This window comes from Xenopus laevis, chromosome 7S, assembly GCF_017654675.1.
Source record: "Xenopus laevis strain J_2021 chromosome 7S, Xenopus_laevis_v10.1, whole genome shotgun sequence".
Lineage (NCBI taxonomy): Eukaryota > Metazoa > Chordata > Amphibia > Anura > Pipidae > Xenopus > Xenopus laevis.
The window spans coordinates 52,720,535-52,745,493 of record NC_054384.1 but is presented as its reverse complement, the minus strand read 5'-3'; the positions used below and the strand labels follow the sequence as shown (position 1 = coordinate 52,745,493).

Sequence of the window (24,959 nt, the reverse complement as noted above, 5' to 3'; positions counted from 1 at the left end):
ATTATGCTATACAATGTTTGTCTTCTGTATTGTCTGCTGGCATCAGACACCAGTGGAAAAGACAGCTGAAGCCATGTCAGAAAGCTGCAGCAAAACTTTGATCATAGTATAGTACATATATTGGACCTGTTATCCAGAATGCTAGGAACCTGGGGTTTTCCAAAATAAATCGATCTTACTGTGATTTGGATCTTCATACCTTCAGTCTATTAGAAAGTCATTTAAACATTAAGGGACCCATTTACTTAGCTCGAGTGAAGGAATAGAATAAAAAAAACTTCGAATTTAAATTTTTTTTTTTTGGCTACTTCGACCATCGAATTGGCTACTTCGACCATCAAATTGGCTACTTCAACCTTCGACTACGACTTCGACTTCGAATCGAACGTATCGAACTAAAAATTGCTTGACTATTCGACCATTCGATAGTCCAAGTACTGTCTCTTTAAAAAAACTTCGACCCCCTACTTCGCCACCTAAAACCTACCGAAGTGCAATGTTAGCCTATGGGGAAGGTCCCCATAGGCTTTCTAAGTTTTGTTTGGTTGAAGAAAAACCTTTAGATTGATGGATTAAAATCCTTCGAATCTAACGATTTTTCGTTCGATCGAATGAATATCGCTAAATCCTTCGACATTCGAAGTCAAAGGATTTAACTTTGACAGTCGAATATCGAGGGTTAATTAACCCTCGATATTCGACCCTATGTAAATCTACCCCTAAATAAACCCAATAGGCTGGTTTTGCAAGGGTTAGCTTAGTTTGGATCAACTAAAAAGTACTGTTTTATTATTACAGGGTAAAAGGAAATCATGTTTAAAACTTTGAATTATTTGGATAACATGGAGTGTATGGGATACAGCCTATCTTTAATTTGTAGCTTTCTGTATAACAGATCCCATAATCATTGTATATTCATAGTTATTTATCATATTTGTTTCCATGGTCTAGTTGTGATAAACCTCACATTCAAACTTAAATTGGAATTTGTGAGTTTTGACACACAAAAAAAAAAAATTTAATTCAAATTTACCACTCATGTTACTATACTGCAAAACAAACGTGGAGAAAAGGTCAGAGTATAAACAAGATATATTATTGCTTTTGGTAAAATCATTCAAAGTATTCAACTGGTAATTTTGGGGTGCCAGCAATATTTCAGCAGCTTTTTGTTTGCCAAATGTCGTCGTGCCTTCTTGCTGTAGAACTTGAATCTCTAAACACCAAAATGTAAATTAGCCCTGTGCAACGATTTGCTTCACAAACTGTTGGCCTGAACTGGTTTTGGCTTGGTTTAAAAAAAACTGCAAAAGGTATTTTTAATGAAGGTACAAAATCAGTGAATATTTACAAAAAATGTTCATACTGAAAGTACAGTATTGTGTTTGTAGATCAACTGTCTACTTTAATGTGTTCTTAATTTATTTTTAGGTGGCAGAATATATAAAAAAATCAATTGATTTTTAATGTCAATGATTAGCATATATTGCTCCTAAATAAAGTACAACATGCTGTCATCAAAATGTAGCTCTAGCTATGATGTTACATGTGCTCTCAATTGCTTGACATTTCAGTATGCTCCTGAAATTAGAAAGGGGTACATTTTGTAAAGAAAATGCATTCAGGGGATATATTTAAACGGTTAACAAGTCTTTAACATTAAAGTGAAAGGTTAGTTTAAATCCAACATTTAGTACTTTTTGTACTGAGTTCCATACTACTGTTCTTCTTCCCTTATTATGCTGCCCTCCTCTCTGCCTCAGTTGCCCAGGGCAAAGCACTTGCATACTTCAAGGTGCAGGGTCTTAGTGCTCATACACAGATGTTGATCTAGTTATGATCTAGAGCAGGGGTCCCCAACCTTTTTTACCTGTGAGCCACATTCAAATGTAAAAAGAGTTGGGGAGCAATGCAAGCATGAAAAAAGTTATTGGGGTGCTAAATAAGGGCTGTGATTGGCTATTTGGTAGCCCCTATGTGGACTGGCAGCCTACAGGAGACTCTACCTGCCACTATACTTATTTTTTATGCAATTAAAACTTGCTTCAAAGCCAGGAATCCAAAAATAAGCACCAGCTTTGGGGCAACGGAGAGCAACATCCAAGGGGTTGGAGAGCAACATGTTGCTCACGAGCTACTGGTTGGGAATCACTGATCTAGAGTGACTGTTGCTAAGTGATACAGCAGACCTCTTCCTTAATAGAACTTAAAAAAACAGGGTATACTGAGTTTAAAATGAGTTTAAAATTGTTCCATGCTGATGATCTATGTTTCATAGAGCCTGAAAAAGAGCTGTTTTGTTTTCTATGTCAGAATATACTGTAAAATACCCAGAACTAACCCTTCTTCTTAAAATGTACTCTTCCATCTGTTTGTGCAGTGGGTCTATGGGAAATAGATGCACTGGATACTGAGTGCGCCCTAAAAAAAAGAGCATGCACAAAGAAAGGTCTACATCTCTACATCTCAATAAATTCATACAAATGACCTAATTAGTAGAAGCGTTACACAAAATACGCAATGAAAAACAGTCTAAAACTATTTTTTTACCTACAGTTTGCTGTGTTGTTTCCATCCCTGTCCTTGACCAGCTAAATAATTCCAGTGCTAACCTCATTCAAGGAAAGTCAACTTTAAATCATTTATTTATGCACACCCTGTTCTCCAATATTATACAAAGGACATGGGTAAATGCAATGAGCAAACTTTATGTTATGTTGCCGTTACAACAGGGGGAAAGGTGAGAGAATTGCTGGGCGGCAAGCAGGCCAGGTCCCAGTCTCCAGGGTTTTATTTGAAGTGTCCTCTGGTGCATTCTTCCTGAATCAGGAGGTTTAGCATCTTCTCATTCTCATATTTATTGCTCCTGGAAAAGGTCAAGAGATAAACAGTGTGAAGAAACTGCTGCTGCTACATATTCAATTTAGATATGGAGTCATTTTATATGTTCAGATATGTGTTTTGCCAAACTACTTTTAACCCTATTTGTTAACGGACAGACTTATGAAGCACAGTGATATTCCATTTTTATACAACAGGACTTTTTCTCACATTTATGCATTAAACACTGCCAGGAATCATTAAGCTGACAGGCATTAAATTTAAATACAAAGTTAAAAATACACTTTTGCTGCTAAAAAGAACAGATTTTTCACAAAGATTTTCACTGAAGTATTAAATTTTCTGCCTCGATAAACTGTTGTTTTAGCTTTATGTAAAAATAGAAGTAGATAATGTCCCATATCACTAGTACCCATGGAATGAACTGTTTTCTTTTCTTAGATCACAGATTAATTCAAATCTCGATTTCTTAAAAGGATGAATATCTAAAAATGTTCACTTTTTTATTGTTCATTAAAAACATTTAAAGAGTCTTACAGAGACATTTGATGCATTTAAACTCCGCTGATTTACAGCCCAGTTTTGCCTTGTGAATGATCAACATAAAATAAGGCAATGATTTCATTCTTGTGAAAGGTATTACGTTTTAACAAAAAAGTCCTCATTGACTAACACAGTAATTCAAGTATTCCTTAATAATCAACAGTTATTGAAAAACTGCTGGCCTCAGTTCCTGGCAAATAACACTGGACAATTAGTAAAAGCAATGAATAACTTATGGCAGTACTTGTGACTGTGCCATTGAATTATTATTGAACCAAGCACCTTCAATAGTTATTTTCTTACCAGACTTTAAAGGGTGTGGGGCATATTGATGAAAGGGTGATAGGACAGTTTGTCCTTTAAAAGAACCCTATAGGTATGAATAGAGACTGGCGTTTTTACCTGGCTAACTGTGTAGTAAACTGAGACATATTAATAAATATGTCCCTGTATATACCCCCTTAAGATGGGAGTAGCTGAAAACCATCCAACAGTGTGTTCAGTGAAAGATGTTCAGTGCTTTATATGTCATATGAGTTACAAAGATTGTGCTGGGTTTTATGTAGGAAGGCTATACAGGCCAATAGCAAAATATGTAAATAACTTTTTGCCTTGTGCCTTTTTGTATTTTGTTTTGGCAGTAATTGTTATTTTGTCATTTGGATACTAGCAGTCTTTACAGATTATGCATGTTGATTTTTGTGTTCTGCTCAAGAAAAACAACAAATCCGCCACAAAAATTCAGATGAATATCAAACTGAATCTGAACCATAATTTGCATTTTTCGTTTTGGAAAAAATCCCAAAACTATTGCATTATCTGGAAGAAAAAAATGATTAGCCTAAAAGTTTAAGTTCGATTCTTTTGAAGACTAAATTATTTGGCTGATTCCAAAAAAAAGGTATCCTGTACCAAAACCTGGATTCACAGCAATCCTTTTTAATACTGGATTACTGTTTGTATTATGTGCTGCATATTGTGTATACTTCAGTAAAGTATAATCTATACCATGGATTGGCACACTAGGGGGCACATTTACTATTTACTGTATGTAATAAAACATCTTACTGAAAAAAAGTTTTTTTTGCATTACAAAACGATGCAATGTTTGAGCAGGCCTTAAGAATGCACTATACCTAATTAAAGTTTGCTGTGTAAGTGCCAAATGAAGAAAATAGCAAATTAGATTGTAAATGCACATTTTGTTATTCATGCAAAATATTTATTTGTTTACAACTTTTACAACACTTGTCTTCTGTTACTGTGTTTGTAGCAGTTAGAAGTGGGTCTGTGACAGAAAACCCACAATCATTACATGACTTGTCTTCTTGGCCATTTATTGTATAAGAAAATGCTTTGCATGACGTGTATTCCCTCATTTACAACAAGGAAAGTGTTAGTACCGGTGCAATAAGTACGATAGTATCCCTTTATCAGCTAGTTCATTGAGTCATGTTTAAATGCAATGTTGATCATATTGTATATATTATAAAGTTGCTTATATAAAGTACAGTTGTTGGTGCCAGAGCTTCTTTGATATTTTTCAGAAAGATGTAGCACAGAATCCCAGCAAAATTCAGATTTTGCCTAATTCTTAGAGGGTGATTTTTTTATGACTTGGTGTTCATGATTGAACATGATTAAAAACATGCACGTCACGTTTTTTCTTATAAAAAAAAAATCAAAAATATAAAGCTTGCCATGTTTTAGTTTGTGAACATTTTATTTTTTGAAGAAGGTAAAAAAGTGTGAAATTACTTTTCCCCTTTTCCCCCCACCTCGATCCTTGATAGAGATCTGTTTTGAAGGAATCTGTATTATTTAACCAAATTTCCTACAAGAGTATAAATGTGGATGATATAATACCAGGTGCAACTATTAAGTAACCCATATTATTAGGCAGCATTAGTGATGGGCGAATTTCTCCTGTTTCGCTTTGCCGAAAATTCACAAATTTCACGCAAAATTCGCGAAACTACGAAAAATTTGTGAAATTGGAAAGTTCATGAAAAAATCGTGAAATTCAAATGTTTCCACAAAAAAATCGTGAAATTTGAAGGTTTTTCACTAAAAAATTGTGAAAATCGGAAATTGACGCCAGCAAATTTTCTCCGGCGAATTTTCACGGGAGATTCGCAAATTTATTCATCCGCGGTGAAACGTGGAAATTCGCTGCAAATTTGTGCCAGATGAATTTATTCGCCCATCACTAGGAAGCATCAGACTTGAGGCAAACGTGCCATCTTCTTTTACTATACCCCCTAAATGCAATGCATTAAAAATGTTAGTTTGGAAACACTACTTAAATCCCATTCCAACATGCAGTGGCACATAAATTTGTGAAATTGGAAAGTTCATGAAAAAATTGTGAAATTCAAATGTTTTCACGAAAAAATCGTGAAATTTGAAGGTTTTTCACTAAAAAATCGTGAAAATCGGAAATTGAAGCCAGCAAATTTTCTCCGGCGAATTTTCACGGGAGATTCACAAATTTATTCATCCGAGGCGCAACGTGGAAATTCGCCGCAAATTTGTGCCAGGTGAATTTATTCGCCCATCACTAGGCAGCATCAGACTTGAGGCAAATGTGCCACCTTCTTTTACTATACCCCCTAAATGCAATGCATTAAAAATGTTAGTTTGGAAACACTTCTTAAATCCCATTCCAACATGCAGTGGCACATTTACTATTACTCAAGCAATTGGTTATAGAAACCTTGTGTGAGCACTTGACATTACTCAAGGCCAGAGGCTTGAGCAGTAGTAAATGTGCCCTTTAATAAATATATTTTTGTTTATTTAATGTATCAGTATAGTACAGGCAGCATTGCTAGTACTCCATAGTGTAACACAATACACAGACACTTTTAGCTTTTGAATACTGTTGGATTGTTATTCTCAGCAACATATAACATATATAATAGAATAATTTTCTATTATAAGTGGCTATTACAAGAACCTGTGTTGGGAGATTAACAATTCTTTTCTTTTTTTAGCTTTTAGTTTTTTATATATAACTGGTTTGATTAAATTGTTAGGTTCTTCAACCTAACGCTTTTCCTACTACAAATAACAGATTTTTTGAAAGTATATTCTAAATTGTGACTCCTGCTTGACTAAAACCTGTCAGCTTTTTTTAACATGCATGTGCTAGTTACAGCTTTGAAAAAAATAAATACTTGGTTGAGAAACACAGAAAAACAATTTATATATCGATATAATGGATAACTTACATTTTCTTTAATATACCTTATTTTATCACCATAACAATCACCATGTTACACATAATTCCACTCACCCTAAACATCAATATGATACCCACCATCAGGAACGGGATTTTACAGAGAAAAGGAACAGAGACAAAGAAAAACGAACATACAGGGAACTAGGAGAAGAGTCGGACTTCGGCACACCGGTCAAGAAAAGAAAAACCTTCGGTTCAGAAAACGAGGAACACGAGGGGGGATTAAATCCAATAAACAGAGAATTGAAAGACAGAAGACAGATGTGGATCCCTTTTTAGGGATTTATAACCTCACCTCAAAAACCCTTAAACCAGATCAGATCAGAGTTCTTCAGAAAGGTCTAAAATTCGCTCCCACTAACCAATTCGACAAATTTCAAACCTATATCGATACACACAAATTCATTAGAAAACTCAGTCTGAAAAAATTCTTTGCCCATAGAAACCACACAGAAGAGACAGAATCTCAAAAATTCAAACACACTTCATTGAAACCCATATCTACATTTAACCCTACATACGCCAACAGTAATTTCATCAACACATTTAGAGATTTAGTTCTACAAGACCTGGATGACCTCAAAGTAAGAAAACCCACAAAACCCAATCTTACTAAGAACGAACAAAAAGCACTTAAAGACATCAAAAAAGATGATTCCATAGTAATAAAGCCTGCCGATAAAGGGGGGGGCATCGTGATCATGACAAAAGAAAACTATCTGAGTGAAATAAAAAGACAGTTATCTGACACTACCACCTATAAGATATTAAAATCAAATCCCACTAACGAATATAAAAAAGTTCTAACCGAACTTTTAAATGGTGCAAAAAACAAAGGAATTTTAAGCAAAAAGGAATTTGAATATCTTAAAGTAAACCATCCAAAAGTCCCTGTCATCTATACATTACCAAAAATTCATAAAAACGCAACAAACCCCCCCGGGCGCCCAATCATCTCTGGATGTGGTTCACTTACTGCCAATTTATCAGAATATATAGATATATTTCTACAAAAATATGTGATCTCTTTACCATCATATCTAAAAGACACCATAGAAACCATAAACTTCGTTAATGAAATCACCTGGGAAAAACATTACATCCTTGGCACCTGTGATGTAACCTCGCTATACACTATTATCAATCACCAGTTAGGACTAACTGCTGTCGATCACTTCCTTAAAAAAGATATCACCATAGACAATATGCAACGTGAATTTATCTTGCAAGGCATAGAATTCATTCTGACTAACAACTACTTCTGGTTCGAAGGTGATTATTACCTACAGACGATGGGGACAGCGATGGGAACCAGATTCGCTCCCAGCTATGCAAACCTTTTTATGGGATACTGGGAGGAACAATACATTCAACCACTGCTACAACAGAATAGAGGACTAATGAAATGGAAGAGATATATCGATGACTGTATATTCATATGGCAGGGCCCTGAAGAAGATCTAAACGGATTTCTAAAACAGATTAACACTAACACCTTCAATATCAATTTCACCAGTGACACTAGTAAAGTCAGTGTGAATTTCTTGGACCTAGTGATATCAGCCGACAACGACAAACTCATCACAAGTCTATATCGAAAACCAACTGATACCAATGGATTTATACTACAAAGTAGTTGCCATCATAAAAAATGGCTAAACAACATACCCTTAAGCCAATTTAATAGAGCAAAAAGAAATTGCAGCCGTACAACCGACTATGAAAATGAGTGCCACACAATATACAAGCAATTTAGGGAAAAGGGATACAAAGAACAAACCATAAAAGAAGCCAAAGAGAAATGTGATAGGAAAGACCGTAATGTAATGTTAAAAAATACCAACAAGCAATTAGGAACTCAGAAAAATGACCATATTTCGTTCATCACTACCTTCAACCACTCTAAAAACAAGTTTGAAAAAATCTTAAAAAAACATTGGCATATACTAAGAAACGATAAAGATCTATCTGAACATCTGACAGAAAATCCAAGAATACTTTATAAAAAACCCCAAACCATAAAACAAATGTTGGTACCGAGTTGCATACCAACACAGAAAAAGATAACTAACACATTTCTAACACAAAAAAACGGTTTCTATCCTTGTAAAAACTGTAAAGCATGTAAGACATGCAAAAATACCCAGAAAACAAGCCTGTCTTTTTCGTCAGAAATAACGAAAGAAACCCATAAAATACAAAGTTTCATCACCTGCAATAGCAAGAACGTGATATATTTGCTACAATGTCCATGCAAATTACAATATATAGGAAGGACCGGAAGATGCCTAAAAACCAGACTAAGGGAACACATTAACAACATTAAAAAAGGGGTATTAACACACAGTGTATCAGCCCATTTCAAAAGTCAACATAATTGTGATCCATCCCTATTAACTTTCGTAGGAATCGTCCAAAAGAAAGCACACTGGCGGGGAAGTGACATAATAAATCTAATATCCAAGGAAGAAACCTCTTGGATTCACAAACTTTGCACACTGGCACCTAAAGGATTAAATATAGACATCGACTTGAATTGCTTTTTAACTGGTTAATTCGTTTAGAAAAATTAACCTTTTATGACCTATCTTAACTATTTATTGTTAACAAAGCGTGATTATGTACTCTCCATTCCATATATGTTTTTATAAACGAATTTTATTTGTATCACTATTGTAACCTTATACTATTAGTAACCAATTAACCCAATTGAAAGAACCACCCACCTAGGGGATAAAAGACACCACCAGGAATTATGGGAAAAAGCCTTTTGTGCCCCTGAGGAAGTATTATTACAATACGAAACGCGTTGGGCTATGTATGTCTAATTATCTACCAATAAAAATAATTATTTAACCTACAATCCTCTTCAACATGTGGATTTCGTTTGAACCAATCAAAAAGAAAATAGTGACGAACTGAATCCGCTCAAAATCAGCTTCAAAGACTTACAATCGGCGTTTGACACGAGGAAGGAGGCGCTAAACCGGCGAAAAAAGAACCACTAAGACGGATGCGGCTCTGCTGAAACCTGAGCGCTTAAGAGACAGAGCGACCGCATCATTTCAAAGTGCACCTGATTTATCATAGAAGGACACGGCTCCAACAAGTTACCTAACTGGCAGGCGAAAGAAATAACATCTAGCCATACAGGATACCGTAAGCTGATCCTCAACGATCTCTCCTTTGTGCATTCTCCCACGAATCTGGGGTAAGTGCGGTTAGAATTTTTCGTCCTGAGCAAACACGTTGGTACTGCACTATATAAGTTTTTTCCCTACAGACGTAATTATCCTAAGAATCAGACATCGCCGGCAATACTTTAAAGGCACCTATGATACATTCTGTCTGTGAGTAGATCCGATTCACCTAAACATCTTTATATCACCAAAGGACTATTACACTATTTGGGATTACTATGTCTTTTTAGGTCAACGAGTGAAACCACGTTCTTTCAGCGCACCCTCCCCCCCTTTCTCTTTACATATAAGTGGACCAGTGGATCCATTCCTTTTTTGGGTGCTGCTTCTATCTTCACGGAAGCGCGACTTCACCTTTGTAAATAGAGTTTTATGGAGTGGTGTTTTATAAAAGAATGACCTTGCAGGGTTATAGTTGTGATTATACTTATCTAAATAACAAAGCAAATGATGACAGCTTTCCTTCCAGCTGCTCAGAATATCTTGAGTTGCCTTTCTTGAATGCATCCTGAGACACTCCAAGGTGACTTTGCAGGGCTTTAAGGATGTGCCTTTGGAAAAATTATTATATAATTAAAAAATAATCTCTCATCTCATATCTACTTCTTAGGCAGCACATTCCCCCCAGCAGACAGCAAAATAGTGTGACTAAACAAAAACGCTGATGCTTTTCCAAAAATAATGATACTGCCTTATTTAGCCATGATTCTGTACCCATGTTGACATGTACACCCAATGCTATGGAAGCCGATTTAACTTAATAGTTCTAGCTCTAAAATTCTGCAACTGAAGTCAACTTGGAATTGTGCACGTGGACATGTGGCCTTTTTGTGATTGCCTGAGGAGGCATCTTACTTTCTGCTGGCTATGAATTCAAAAAAAGGCCTATGAATATAAAGTAATTGGATAAACCCCTTTTACCATAATTCAATTTATGTTACAGAGACAGAACATATAGCTGGAACTCCAAGGCACTGCAGTGCAACTATAAAGAAAGACTACTAAATTAATAACGGTCTTTTATTTATATTATAGATCTTATATTTCATCATTTATATGATGGAAATAGGTCTAGGGGGAGGGCAAACCATCTAAATGTACAGTATTTTCTGCACTTTTGCATTTAAAAGAATTATGTTGGGGGTAATGCAATAAAAGCCATGGGGGCAAATTCACTAAAGGGCAAATTTTCATCTGTTAAGGCTTTTCCACACTTCGCACCACTACGCTAATTCAATAAAATGCAAAGTTGCGTCTCTGCAGCCGAACGCTGGCGAAGTTTCGCAAGCGTTGATTCGTGTCTGGTGAAAATTCGTTAGTAGGGATGTCGCGGACTGTTCGCCGGCGAACTTGTTCGCGCGAACATCGACCGTTCGCGTCCGCCGAATGTTCGCGAACGTAACGCAACGTTCGCCAATTTGGGTTCGCCTTAGCTGGCGCTTTTTTTTGCCATTTCTCCCCCAGACCAGCAGATACATGGCAGCCAATCAGGAAGCTCTCCCTCCTGGACCACCCCCACACCCCCTGGACCACTCCCCTTCCATATATAAACTGAAGCCCTGCAGCGTTTTTTCATTCTGCCTGTGTGTGCTTGGAAGAGCTAGTGTAGGGAGAGAGCTGTTAGTGATTTGAGGGACAGTTGATAGTAACTTTGCTGGCTAGTAATCTACTTGATACTGCTCTGTATTGTAGGGACAGAACTCTGCAGGGATTTGAGGGACATTTTAGGTTAGGTAGCTTTGCTGGCTAGTAATCTACCTTCTACTGCAGTGCTCTGTATGTAGCTGCTGTGGGCAGCTGTCTGTCCTGCTGCTGATCTCTCATCTGCATCTGTTCTTCAAACCACTGCCACCTAGCTGTGTGAGCTTTTTCACATTCTGTCTAAATATCAATAATAATACCGTCTCCAGAAACACCACCTGAGTGACGTAGTGTGATTTCTGCCCTTTACAGCACAAAACGCAGCGCTGTGTCAACAATGGATTTTTTAGAAACATATTTGCCCTTGATCCCCCTCTGGCATGCCACTGTCCAGGTCGTTGCACCATTTAAACAACTTTAAAATCATTTTTCTGGCCAGAAATGTCTTTTATAGCTTTTAAAATTCGCCTTCCCATTGAAGTCTATGGGGTTCGCAACGTTCGCGAACCGTTCGCATTTTTTCCGACGTTCGCTACATCCCTATTCGTTAGTATACTTAAGCTTGGGTCAATCTAAATAGGGTGGGTACATATCGGTCATATACACGTCTTTATGGGAGATGTTGGTGCAAATGCTTGAAGTGGGCACTTATAATTATTTTATAATTGTATTATGCAAACGTCCAAGGAAGCATAATAATGACAAAGAGATCTTCTAATGCCCTAATGAGCCCACACTAAAACAAATGTGGCATGTCCCTCAAATGGTTGGAAAAAAATGTTAACACAAAATCTTTCATAGTTAGGACTTTTGAAGGCAATCCTGCTTTAAAACATGAACAAATGCCAGCGTTTTTTTAGATATGATATCACTGACATAAGATTGATGAGGATGTAGATTCATCTTATCAGTTCACCAGGTCTGAGGTAGTAAAAGAAACTCCGGCGAAAGATGTAATGTTTTGTAAAATTCACACTTTAGTGAATTTACAGAGTAACAATCGTTCACCTGAGCAAAAACTATGGGCGTAAAACTATGTGTAATAAAGTCTTACCCTGGTGGTCTAGTGGGGGGACGGCAGGGACACCTGCCGCCCCCACGGCGGGGACGCCCGCCGCGCTGTTCCTCTTCTGGCTTTTCCTTAGTGCGCGCGCGCATGCGCACTTCCGTATTTAAAGGCGCATGCGCGCTGGCGTAATGATGTCAGTGTGCAATGGCGCCAAATTCAAAAGTATTAAAGGGGCATTCCCACTGTTTGTCATTGCCCGTGACAGGATTTGTTCCTGGTGCTATTAGCTGGTCCTATTCTGTTTGAATCTGATCCTGATTATCTGTTTTGACCCTTGCCTGCCTGTTTGACTATTCTGATCTCTGGAACCTGACCCTTGCCTGAAACCGACCTTGACTCTGCTTAACCCTCCTGTTTGACGTTCTGGTTTTACCTCTGCCTGTTATTTGACTCCGATTCTGCCTCAGCCCATCTGATTGATTACATGGTTTGACCATTGCCTGCCTGACGACTCTAGCTATCTGCCTGCCTCGACCCGGCCTGTCTGACCACGAATCTGTCTTACGTTACTGTACCACGACCTTCGGCCTAACTGACTTTAACAACAGTCGTGCCCCTTTGCTTGCCAGAACTCCTCGCCTTGCTCCTCTCGAAAAGTCCAGGTGGCATCTGAGTACGCTGAGGGCTCCTCCTGAAGCCAAAGGCGGTCACACTACTGGTGAAGCCGAGCCAAGACCAGGGAGCTTGGCATTAGTTCTGGTTTAGGGTGCCGACCGTGACACTATGCTAGTGACGGTCTCTTTGGCTAGCACATTGTCTCTTTTGCTAGCTGATTGTCTTCTATGCCTGTTAGTAAATTGCCAATGTCCCTGTGTATGAGATTTCTGCCAAATTTTCGCTAGCAATGGCAAATTAGCCCTTAAGTAAATCTGCCCCATTATGTTTGCCCAGGAGCAGTAACCCATAGCAACCAATCAGCAGGTAAAATTTACTGGTCATCTGTTTATAGGTTACTTCTACTGGCCAAACTAAGTGCCTTTTTCACAAAAGAGGAAAGTCAAATTAATGTAGGATGTTGCAAAAATGTTCAAGTTATTTTTGATGCCCCGCTGTTTAATTCCTTACCTCACCGCAATTACAGAAATAATATTTAGAATAGCACTTCCAGGTGACATTCCTCAAATATGGTGATGGCAGGACCATGAAGGGATAGTGCTATTATTCTGTTGCCAGTTCTTTCAGAAAAAAAGCAGATCCAAGTCATATGATAAATCAAATGCATTCAGATTATTAGAGTGTTCTGTTTACCTCAACAAAGACAACTTCTTACAACATTTGACTTCATTATGTATTTTCACTTGTTTTAAAATGGCAAGATTTTAAAAACCTGCTTGATGAACCTCATGTATGTTTTTAAAGATAGATTCAAGATAGATATAGTGATAAATCAATGCATACAAAAAAGAAGGCAGACATTGATGATTAAAAAAAACAATAAATGCATATATGCATTTAACTACATGTCAGTTTAAGGTCACTTGCATTGCAAATATACTTTTGACAATATAAGTTAAAATCAGAATGAAGGAAGTAAATGTCAATTACATGGCAGAGTGTTAGGCTGAGGGTCACAATTTGACTAAGATTTGGTTTCATTTGCACAAAGACACATTGACGCCCGGCCTAATGAACATCAATATTCTTAATGACAAGGGAAAGATCTGTTTTATGGGACTCCAGACAGACAGTGTCTCAGTTCACATTTTGCAAAAGACTGTAAAAAACTACAGGTTTTTCTGCTTTTGGTTTAAATTGGGAACATTTCTTTTTACATTTTTAACCCCCTAAAAATTAGATTAAGGTACTGACTTCCAAAGAAATCTTTAATTTAGATTCTGGGTGTGTATAATTGGAACTTGTACATAAGGCAGGGCTGCATTTGCAGTGTGAACTATCACTACATATTATTTTACAGCAGCTCCTTTAAATGGCAGGTGCGTTAACCCTAATCTGAGTGAGTTGTTGGAAACTGCCTCGTAGCACTGAAAACACAGTTTCCATAATCAATTTCAGTTACATTTTGTATCTTTGAAATGTTGATGATACCAGCACTTGTAATGCCAAAAGATACATATGTGTATTTAATGTCTTTTTTCATTCTGTTATGTTTACCAAAATAATGTAAATACATAAATACGTTTTTCTTGAATTGGGTTCACAGAATGACACAAAAATGTGATGCTTCTGTAAATTTAAGTTGCATGTTGTTGTTTCTATTTTCTTTTCTGTAAATTTTGCATTTCCTCTCTCTGCGTTTGCATCTTTGGCTACCAGATGTGTCCCACATTGAAGAATTATTTCTCCTCCCCAGAGTGAAATAAATGCAATCAATATGAGTATTGCTCTCAGGGCCTTGAAATATTACATTAATGTTCCATGTGGTGACATTTTAGCTGGAATTTTCAAATACATTATGATGGTTCAAATTAATATTTATCAGATCAGCTTTTATATTTTGCAACAGAGAGGGAGAGAGAGCAAGAGAGAAAGAGAAAGCTTTATTAAAATAAAAAATGCAGATCTAGTCCCAAATCGATGGTCCATTTTACCAGCACTTCAAATTAGTTGTTTTGCTTTCTGGGTTTTTTTTGTTTTTATATTTATTAGATGTATGTACAAGGTAATTTGTCTTTCTCTCTCTCTTTTCTATGAATTTTGTATTGTATTACCTACATGCTTTCTTTTCTTTACATATTGCAATGATATTCCAATCACATCAGTATTTCTTTTTATTTTAGAGTGTTATAATACTGTTTTGATTAAATCTGCAACATGACATCCTTGTCCTTTCTATAAATTAAATCATCTTTTTCCCCACGTATAGACACTGCCAGCAGCAAAACTCAATACTAGCAATGAAAAGTCCCTCCTTTACAATCTTTTATTTCTGTGACTCTGCAAATGTCCATTGTACTTGTGCCGAGATGATCCTATTTCATCACTAAAACAGAATTTACAGATAGCAGACAAAACGCCACAATCTTCTTCATTTTAGTCAGTGCTAAATAAATTGCTCCATGAAGTGGAAAATCCAGCCAGATTAATGGTTTAATTTTGTTTTTTATTTTTTTTCTAGATGGAAGAAATATTGGAAATGCGGTAATATTGTAAACAAAGCTGTAAGTATTTCTGCATTTCTGGAATGGCTGTGCTTTACTGTATGTTTAGTGGATTTTCCTTGTGTAATACTTGGGTTGGGTGTGTGAGTCTCTTTTGAGTGAAACTTGATGTAAATAATCACTCCTCATGTCCAGACAATGCTGACAAACCCATAAAAGGATTATTTTGTTTGATGTAGAATTATAAAACTAGATAAATTGATATACATCACATCACAGATTATATTTTGCCATCTACCCTTGTTGCTGATCTGGGCAAAAGAGAAACAGGAAAACTAAAAAAAAACTTAAAAATAAAAGCTAAAATCAATTGTTCGACCCACATGTGAACTCTCCTGAAAGAGAAAAGGAGAATTTTCAATAGGTCCCCTATCCTTTTCACCAGGAGGGAAAGTGAATAAGAAAAGGAGATATTTACTGTATATGACATGATCTGCTGAAAATAGCATTTTTCAACCTCTAATAATAAGTTACATGGATTAAATTGTAAAAAGTTTAACAAAATGTATTTCTTGCTTTACAAGTAAGAAGGAAGCCACATACCCTGAAAATACATGCATGTCTTGTATAGATCTGTTTAAATTATTGTTGTCATTGAGAGTGAATTTATGCTTCTATTGATCTGCAAAAGGAAAATATTAAACGGTTTTGTTTTGATCTTTACTTGACCCTGGGTCAAGGGTAGTCTAAGATTAGTATTCATAGGATTCATCTCTAAACTGTAGACTGCATCTAGTTTATGCAAACACTGAGGCAAACAGGCACAGATAAATAAAAATCGCCAAACACAGAAGAAACCTAAAACAAACAGATAAGCACTGTGAAGTACAGACATGGGAGCTCAAATCCGCTCTGGTACAAAACACTTTGCAAAGATTACACAAATACATGAAGCTGACACCACCTCACATATGGGCATTTCTAGAAAGACATTGCAGAAACGATTTTTCTGTAAATGATGATCTTTAGATATCAAACTAAGCATATGCATAGGGGAAAACTGCTTTGCATGCTGTTAAAACAACAAAATTATGTGATATTATAATTATTATTATTATTATTAACATGTATTTATATAGCGCCAACTTATTGCGTAGCACTGTAAAGTAAATGTGATTATACAACTTAATCACATGAATTATATACATAGAACATATGGAGTTACATACATCACAATCAATACCGGTACAAAAGGTGAGGAAGGCCCTATGCAGAAAGAACATACACTCTAAAGGGAAGGGAGTAATACACAAGGTGTGGGAGTGGACAAGATCGAATTAAGTGGGTGAGAAATGTGGTACTCTCTATGCGTTTGGTAGTTAAGCAGAGTGAAGGTAGGCTTCTCGAAAGAAGTGCGTTTTAAGAGATTTCTTGAAAGCAGAAAGGTTGGGAGAAAGTCGGACAGACCGTGGGAGAGAGGAGGGGTGCAGCTCTTGTAAAGTCTTGAATGCGAGGAGGTAATGAGAGAAGAGTTGAGTAGCAGGTCAGTAGAGGAGTGTAGTAAGCGGTTGGGTAAGTATATAGAGATGAGTTCAGAGATGTAGGGTGGGGCAGAGTTATGAAGTGCTTTGAAAGTCAGTGTCATTAATTTGAATTTGATTCTGAAAGGTAACGGAAGCCAGTGCAGGGATTAACAGAATGGCGAGGCAGAGGAGGAGTGTTTGCTGAGGTATATGAGCCTTGCAGCAGTGTTCATTATGGACTGGAGAGGTGACAGTCTCTGGAGGGGAAGGCCAATTAAAAGAGAGTTACAGTAGTCTAGACATGATATGATGAGAGAGTGAATAAGAATTTTGGCAGCATCTTGGGTGATAAATGATCGTATTTTGGATATGTTCCTTAGGTGGAAGTGACATGATTTAATAAGTGACTGGATATGAGGAGTGAATGACACGGCACAATCTAGGATAACCCCAAGGCACCGGGCCTGGGGATTGGGGGTGATAGTGGAATTGTTAACTATGATGGATACTTCCGGGATGTTACTGGTGTTAGTTGGAGGAAAGAGAACCATTTCAGTTTTAGAGAGGTTTAATTTAAGGTAGCGTTGCGACATCCAGGTAGAGATAGCGGACAGGCAGGAGGAGACGCGAGTTAGGAGTTCTGGGTTGAGATCAGGAGATGAGAGATAGATCTGAGTATCGCCAGCATAGAGGTGGTGGTGGAAACCATACGAGTTGATTAATTTGCCAAAGGGAGGAAGTATAGAGGGAGAATAGTAATGGTCCCAGGACAGAGCCTTGAGGAACCCCAACAGAAAGAGGTAGGCGAGAAGATGATACTCCATTGTAGGAGACACTGAGGGAACGATTGGTGATGTAAGAAGAGAACCAGGACAGGGCTGTGTCACAAAGACCAAGCGAATGGAGGGACTGGAGGAGGAGAGGGTGATCTACAGTGTCAAATGCAGCTGAGAGATCAACCAGTATTAGTAGTGATTAATGATTGTTGGCTTTAGCGGTTAAAAGGTCATTAGTTATTCGAGTCAGGGCAGTTTCAGTGGAGTGTTGTGGCTTAAAACCAGATTGTAGGGGGTCCAGCAGGTTATTGTCAGAGAGGAATGAGGTTAGTCAGTTGTAGACTAGGCGCTCAAGTAGTTTAGAGATGAAAGATAGCAGAAAGATAGGTCGGAGGTTATTATTGTTATTGTTACAATTATTTTCTCTTCTAAACAAGCCAAGATTCTGTGCATTGATATACAGATATGCAACTTACCCTTCAGGGCTATGGCACAAGGGAAGATATGTTGCCCATGTTAAAATATTATCTACGACAGATGACTAATCTTCCTGAAAATGCCTTACCCTTCACAGCATTGTAATCACCACAAGTAAATTACATTATTGCAGTGATTTGCTTAATCACAGAAAAAATGCGAAAGCAGACACTGTTAGGTTTGTTTTACTAATAGCCACATTTCTGGTACAGCAGGTAACAAAACATCCTATGATTCCTCTCCACTGGCTAACATGTGAATCGCCACTGTCAAAACATACATGTAGCGAATTAAACTTCAGGCTGCTTTGAAAAGTAGATATGCCACATATGAGTTGCCAGCAGGGATTTGCATGTTAGCCAGTATAGAGGAAACAAGGGGCAAAAGGTGCTGTGTGTCATGGCCCTTAAAGAACTGGTGGGCCCTGATCAAATATCACATTGGAAGCCATCTCCCACATACACAAACTACCAATTAGGAACAGTAGCTCTGCCAGAATAAAGCATAATATGCATTAAAGTATTTTTGACCAAAGTAAGAACACTAATAATACAGAGTTTTCATGCATTTTCTTATCAAAGTAAGCTAAGAACAAAGTGCAATAATTATGGTGAAAGTTCCTCTCAACATATTGCACCATAGTGTCAACTAAACCCTTCTGGTTGATCTAAACTTTACTCCACAACAATAAAATTAATGATTATGTTTGGCAAATATATATACCTATATATATTTTCCGGATAACAGATCTTTCTATAATTATATAATAATAATAACACCAAAAAATGTAATCGTTTTAAAGGAATGAAAATACAATGTATTGCACTGTACTGATAAAACTGGTATGTTTGCAGAAACACAGCTATAGTTTTTATAAATAGCTGCTGTGTAGCCATGGGGGCAGCCATTCAAGCACAGTATACGCAGTAGATAGATACAGTAAATGAACAATCCCATTGTACACTACAGAGCTTATCTGTTATCTGTTGTGTATCCTGTGCCTTTTCTCCTTTTTAGCTATGAATGGCTTCCCCCATGGCTACACAGCAGCCTGTTTATATAACTATTATGGAGTTTCTGAAGCAACCACACAGGTTGTACAGTGCAGGGCAACACTATATTATATTGTCATTCCTTTCAAATACTTGAATTTTTTGGTTTTACTGTTCCTTTAATTATATCTTAGTTTGGATCAAGTACAAGGTACTGTTTTGTTATTACAGAGAAAAAGGAAATCATCTTTAAAAATTTGGATTATCTGGATAAAAGCACTGTATATATATATATATATATATATATATATATATATATATATATATATATATATATATATATATATTATAGTACAAACACCTGCACTCTGTCCTCTTTTTTCTCCAAGCCGGGTGCTCGGTCAAAGTGTTTATATATGCATAGAATGGACCAGCACACCGTTTTCTTCAATCAAACGTGTTTATTCAATACAGGATGCACAGTGTGTATTGAATAAACACGTTTGATTGAAGAAAACGGTGTGCTGGTCCATTCTATGCATATATATATATATATATATATATATATATATATATATATATATATATATATATATATAGACCCAAAGGAGACACACAAAAATATACATACAGGAATACAGCAGTATTCACAGCAGTATACCGAAGTAAAAGATTGTCATTGGTATCAGCAACAGTTAATGATTTGGATTTTAAGGGTATGTACAGAAGCCCCTTGATTGGTAATCCTGCTGATATACAGTAGCCTGGAAGTTAAAAAACAGTAGTGTGTATAAATATATACCGGTATGTGAAAGTAATCGGCACTCACCATTCATCTGGTCAATTGCTGGGTGCTAACCAATCAATAATTATTACAGTCCACGAAAGCACTCACAGCTGTGAGTGCTTTCGTGGACTGTAATATATATACAGGGTGTATATATATATATATATATATATATATATATATATATATATATAATACACAAAAGCCATGAATATCTTGTAAATTATATCCTTATAAATGTTGAGTTCTGATGTCATCAGTTCTAAATGGTGAGTTCTGATGTCATTTCTGTCACATGACTCACTGAAATTTGTGTATTATAATAAATAAAGTACCCCCAGTTGTAAAATATGAGGATATTAGAAGTTACCTCGGAGTTACCTCGCATACAGTATGTATACATATACAGTATGTCTACCACTTCTTCAGTTGGTGCTCTGTGACATGGTAGCCTGTTCCTTCGCTGCTCCATAAAATAGCAACATGCCTAATCCCTCTTCCACTTCTATGACATGGCCGGCAGGGCTGGATTTACACAGCGGGCACCCATAGGCGGAGGGTGATTTTTTTGTTTGGGAAGGCTAATGGCAGCCATACAAAAGCCTGAGTTAAAATTTACATTTACTGGATTCGCAGGCTTTTTGTTATTATTGTATGATTTTGGTCATTGACATTGATGATTTAAAGGAATTGTTCAGTATAGAAATAAGAATAGAATAAAAATAGGCTATGTAAAATAAAAAATGTATCTAATATAGTTAGTTAAAAATGTAATGTATAAAGGCTGGAGTGACTGGATGTCTAACATAATAGCCAGAACACTACTTCCTGCTTTTCAGCTCTCTTGGTTTCCACTGATTGGTTTCCAGGCAGTAACCAATCAGTGACTAGAGAAGAGGTCACACGGGACATATCTTTTGCTTTTGAATCTGAGCTGAAAATGTATCTAATATAGTTAGTTAAAAATGTAATGTATAAAGGCTGGAGTGACTGGATGTCTAACATAATAGCCAGAACACTACTTCCTGCTTTTCAGCTCTCTTGGTTTCCACTGATTGGTTACCAGGCAGTAACCAATCAGTGACTAGAGAAGAGGTCACACGGGACATATCTTTTGCTTTTGAATCTGAGCTGAATTCTGAGGATCAATTGCAAACTCACTGAACTGTTATGTCCCATGTGGCCCCCTTCAAGTCACAGAAGTTGGGGTCTGTTCTTTTATGTTAGACATCCAGTAACTCCAGCCTTTATACATTACATTTTTGGCTAACTAACTATATTAGAAAAATTTTTCATTATGCACAGCCTATATATTTACCCAGTATATATTTTTACAATGAACTGTTCCTTTACGCCAACTGTATTCTGACATATATATTTGCATTGATTATTGTGTAATGCTTTGCACATCAACATACAGAAAAAAATCAATGATATCTAAAGTATATATATATAAATTAGCATTAGTTAAAAGACTATATGGGACCCACACTATGGGGCACATTTACTAAGGGTCGAATTTCAAAGTGAAAAAAACTTCTAAATTGCAATAGTTCGATATTCAAAGTCAAAGTTTTTTTGATCGAATATGGCCATATGCGATCGAAGTAGAATCATTTAATTGATCGATTAAATCCTTCGATTTGAAAGATTCGAACAATTTAATTAATCAAACAATTTTCAAAAAAAAAACTTTGACTTCTAAAAACTTAGCCAAATGTTGGCTATAGGTTCTAGGAGGTCCCCATAGGCTAACATAGCAATTCGGCAGGTTTAAGTTGGCGAAGTGTCGAAGTCGAAGTTTTTTAAAGAGACAGTACTTTGATTTTCGAATGGTCGAATATTCAAAGTTTTTTCAATTCGAATCGAAGTTGAAGTCGAATTTCGCCTATTCGATAGTCGAAGTACACAAAAATGACTTTGAAATTCAAAGTTTTTGAATTCGAAAATTCACTTCGACCCTTAGAAAAATAAGCCCCTATATGTTCAAAAATATCAAGACACAATTTAAAAATGGCCTGCCCACTCTCAATGAGTTTTTAGAAAAGGGTGCAGCATTAGTGGACCTTTAAACAACAATATTTAGTCTTTTGTAATATGGACAAAATCCGCAAATTCTGTCCCTGGCCTTAAGCATCTCATGAAGCAGAGATCTGTAAACTGATTTAGTTCAACCCCCCCCACCAACACATTGTTAATGTAATTAAAATGAGTGCTATTGTAAGTGAACAATACACACTGTACTTATTACACACAAGCAAAATGTAATGTAAAAAATTACGTTGGTATCTTGGTAATGCAGCAATGTGATCACAATATTACAATATAATTATTAAAGTTTGTTTCACTGCTTGCATATATTTTGTGTTGAAAGTCACTGCTCCACAGCTTAACTGCAGGGGCTGCAAATATGGAATATTTGCTTTAGTGTCAGTGCCCCGTGCAGGAGTCCATTCCTGAGAGATTACTGTCTGTTACACCCCCAGCCCAAGTCAATGGCTGCCAGAAATGAATGCGATCTCTAAGAACTAAAGGGAGCCTCTTGGCCTTGAAATGGAAGATTTATTGGAGGCACCCAGACTCCTGTACAGGGCACTGACACTTTTGGGAGCTCACATACCAGGCGATGTACAAAGTCCGCATTCAGGAGCTGCTGGCTCTATCTGCTTGTACTCCCAGTGTTCGTCGACACTGCACGTCTTGTACTTGCCACAAATAACTGATACGTAACGTAATTGACATCACAACAACCAATCGGATGCTTTCAGATTTTTTTTTTCTGCTATTGCTCAAACCTGTAGTGTAGAGGTTATAAACGTAACTATTTTTTTCTTATCTTTTATTTTTTTCAAGTTCTCTGGCAGATTTTGGGGAGGCTTAGCCTCCCCAAGCCTTAATGAAGATCCGCCCATGCGGGCACCCCTAGGCCTGCTGTCGTTCGTCGCCCCTGTCCCTTCCTTTTATTCACTCAAATTTTCATCATTGGGATTCATTGGGACTGGAGCAATGGGGATTGGTGCACGGGAGATTTAAAAATCTATTGTATCTCCTGCTCATCCCCAGTGTTTCTGAACCAATGTGAGTGTGGTTGGCAGCATGTCGCCAACCAAAAATCCTGCATCCCTAGAGAAGCCATGGTGAGTGATACATGGGGTAAATATTAAGAGGAACTTGCAGTCCCTCTCACGCCATTGTATGACTAAGCTTCAACAGATACATTTGAGACTGAACGGGATGGCTTTTGGATTTTCAGTAATAACAAATAATGCTGCATACATAAAATTAAAAATTAAGTGTAATTTAGGAACCCCCCATAGCAAAATGTACTGTAGCTAGGAATCACAAATGAACAATTGCTGGATATTTGAGGAAAATATATTGGGGCTGTACATCAAGCATTTAGCTTCTTGTCTCTCATTAAAGTTTTATTATGTCTATTAATGTTTGCTTCAAATGCAAAGGAAATGTTAGGTTTCCTCTGTTTGACACATCTATTAGACACAGATTCCAATGCCAAAGCAGTTTGGAGAAAGAGAGAATGTTTCACTTGATGAAATATAAATATACACATATGATAGCCAAGCAAAATCTACCCACAGGAAACTGAAAAATGAAATAAATAATACCTGTCTAACAAACAGTACCTACCTGGAAGACAGTGACTTACTGAAATTACTTTCTGAAATGAGTTGAAGGCAACATTTTGGGTACCCCTAGCCCTATTACATTTTTATTAAATGCACAGTTACATAATAATTAACATAAAACATTTTAATAAATACAATGGTCATTGTAGCATGTGCAAAGTTTGGGCACCCTAGTAAGACAGTGTTTAGTAAATATATATATATATATATCTATATATATATATATATATATAGATATATATACTGTAAATGATATCCTTATAAACTGATCTTAGTGATGTAATCAGTTATAAGCAGAGCTTAGTGATGTCATTTTTGTCACATGACTCACTAAAACTTGTGTTGTAAAATATTATTATTATTAGAAGAAAACTCAGACTTCCATGACCTGTATAAAAGTAGGTCATGATATGGTTGTGGAACCCAGTGACTTAAGATATTCTTATATTTTACAATAGGGGGTACTTTATTGACTATATATTTCACACTGCACAGAGTTGTGTTTGGGCCCAGGTGCAGTATGTGCACCAGGGCCCCTGCCAGGCCCTCCCCTCCAGACTGGCGCTCCCCCCAGCCTTCGAAGGTGCGCATGCATGAAGATCCTGTTAAAACTGCAATCGTACTAGTCTAGTGGACTGATCGGTGCAAATTAACATTTGAATGATCTCTTCCTAAAACCATCCAATGCAATCTGCTTTTGACTTCACGAAAAAACAAACTTATATATTTTCAACCTAATAGAAGCAGTCAGCTGAAACTTGCACATAGTGCATGATGCCCTTTTTGCATCCTAGTGCAGACACATGGCTTACCCACAGACTAAACTGCAAAACAATTATTAAAAGTACATGCTGCAAATGTGGGTCCTGCATTGAGATTAAATGATGAGATGACTTCATTAGCAAATATGAGGATTTGCTATTACTCCAGTTCTAAAGTCCTGACTAGGCAATAAATTAAAGTTGCCACCTTGACCCTTTAAAAAAAGAAAAAATCAAATCCGCATGCAGAATGTCTAATTATCTAATTGCTGATTAAGTCCTTACTAATGTCAGGCACCCAAAAAAACACATCAGTGTTTAATACACTTGGCACTTGCCCGTTGCACTATAGCAGAGCTCTTTCGCCTTGTGATTGTTGTGTCGGTTAATGGTGCATCT

The 24,959-nt window shown here is 36.9% G+C and overlaps 1 long non-coding RNA gene across 1 annotated transcript; it reads right to left on the bottom strand.

Moving 5' to 3' along the window:
- Positions 1-2,622: 2,622 nt before the first annotated feature.
- LOC121396383 lies at positions 2,623-22,854 on the bottom strand. Its single transcript, XR_005963017.1, has 2 exons — positions 22,773-22,854; positions 2,623-2,866 (listed from the first exon to the last, which is right to left on the bottom strand). It is a non-coding gene; the product is annotated as an uncharacterized LOC121396383 (long non-coding RNA).
- Positions 22,855-24,959: the final 2,105 nt, after the last annotated feature.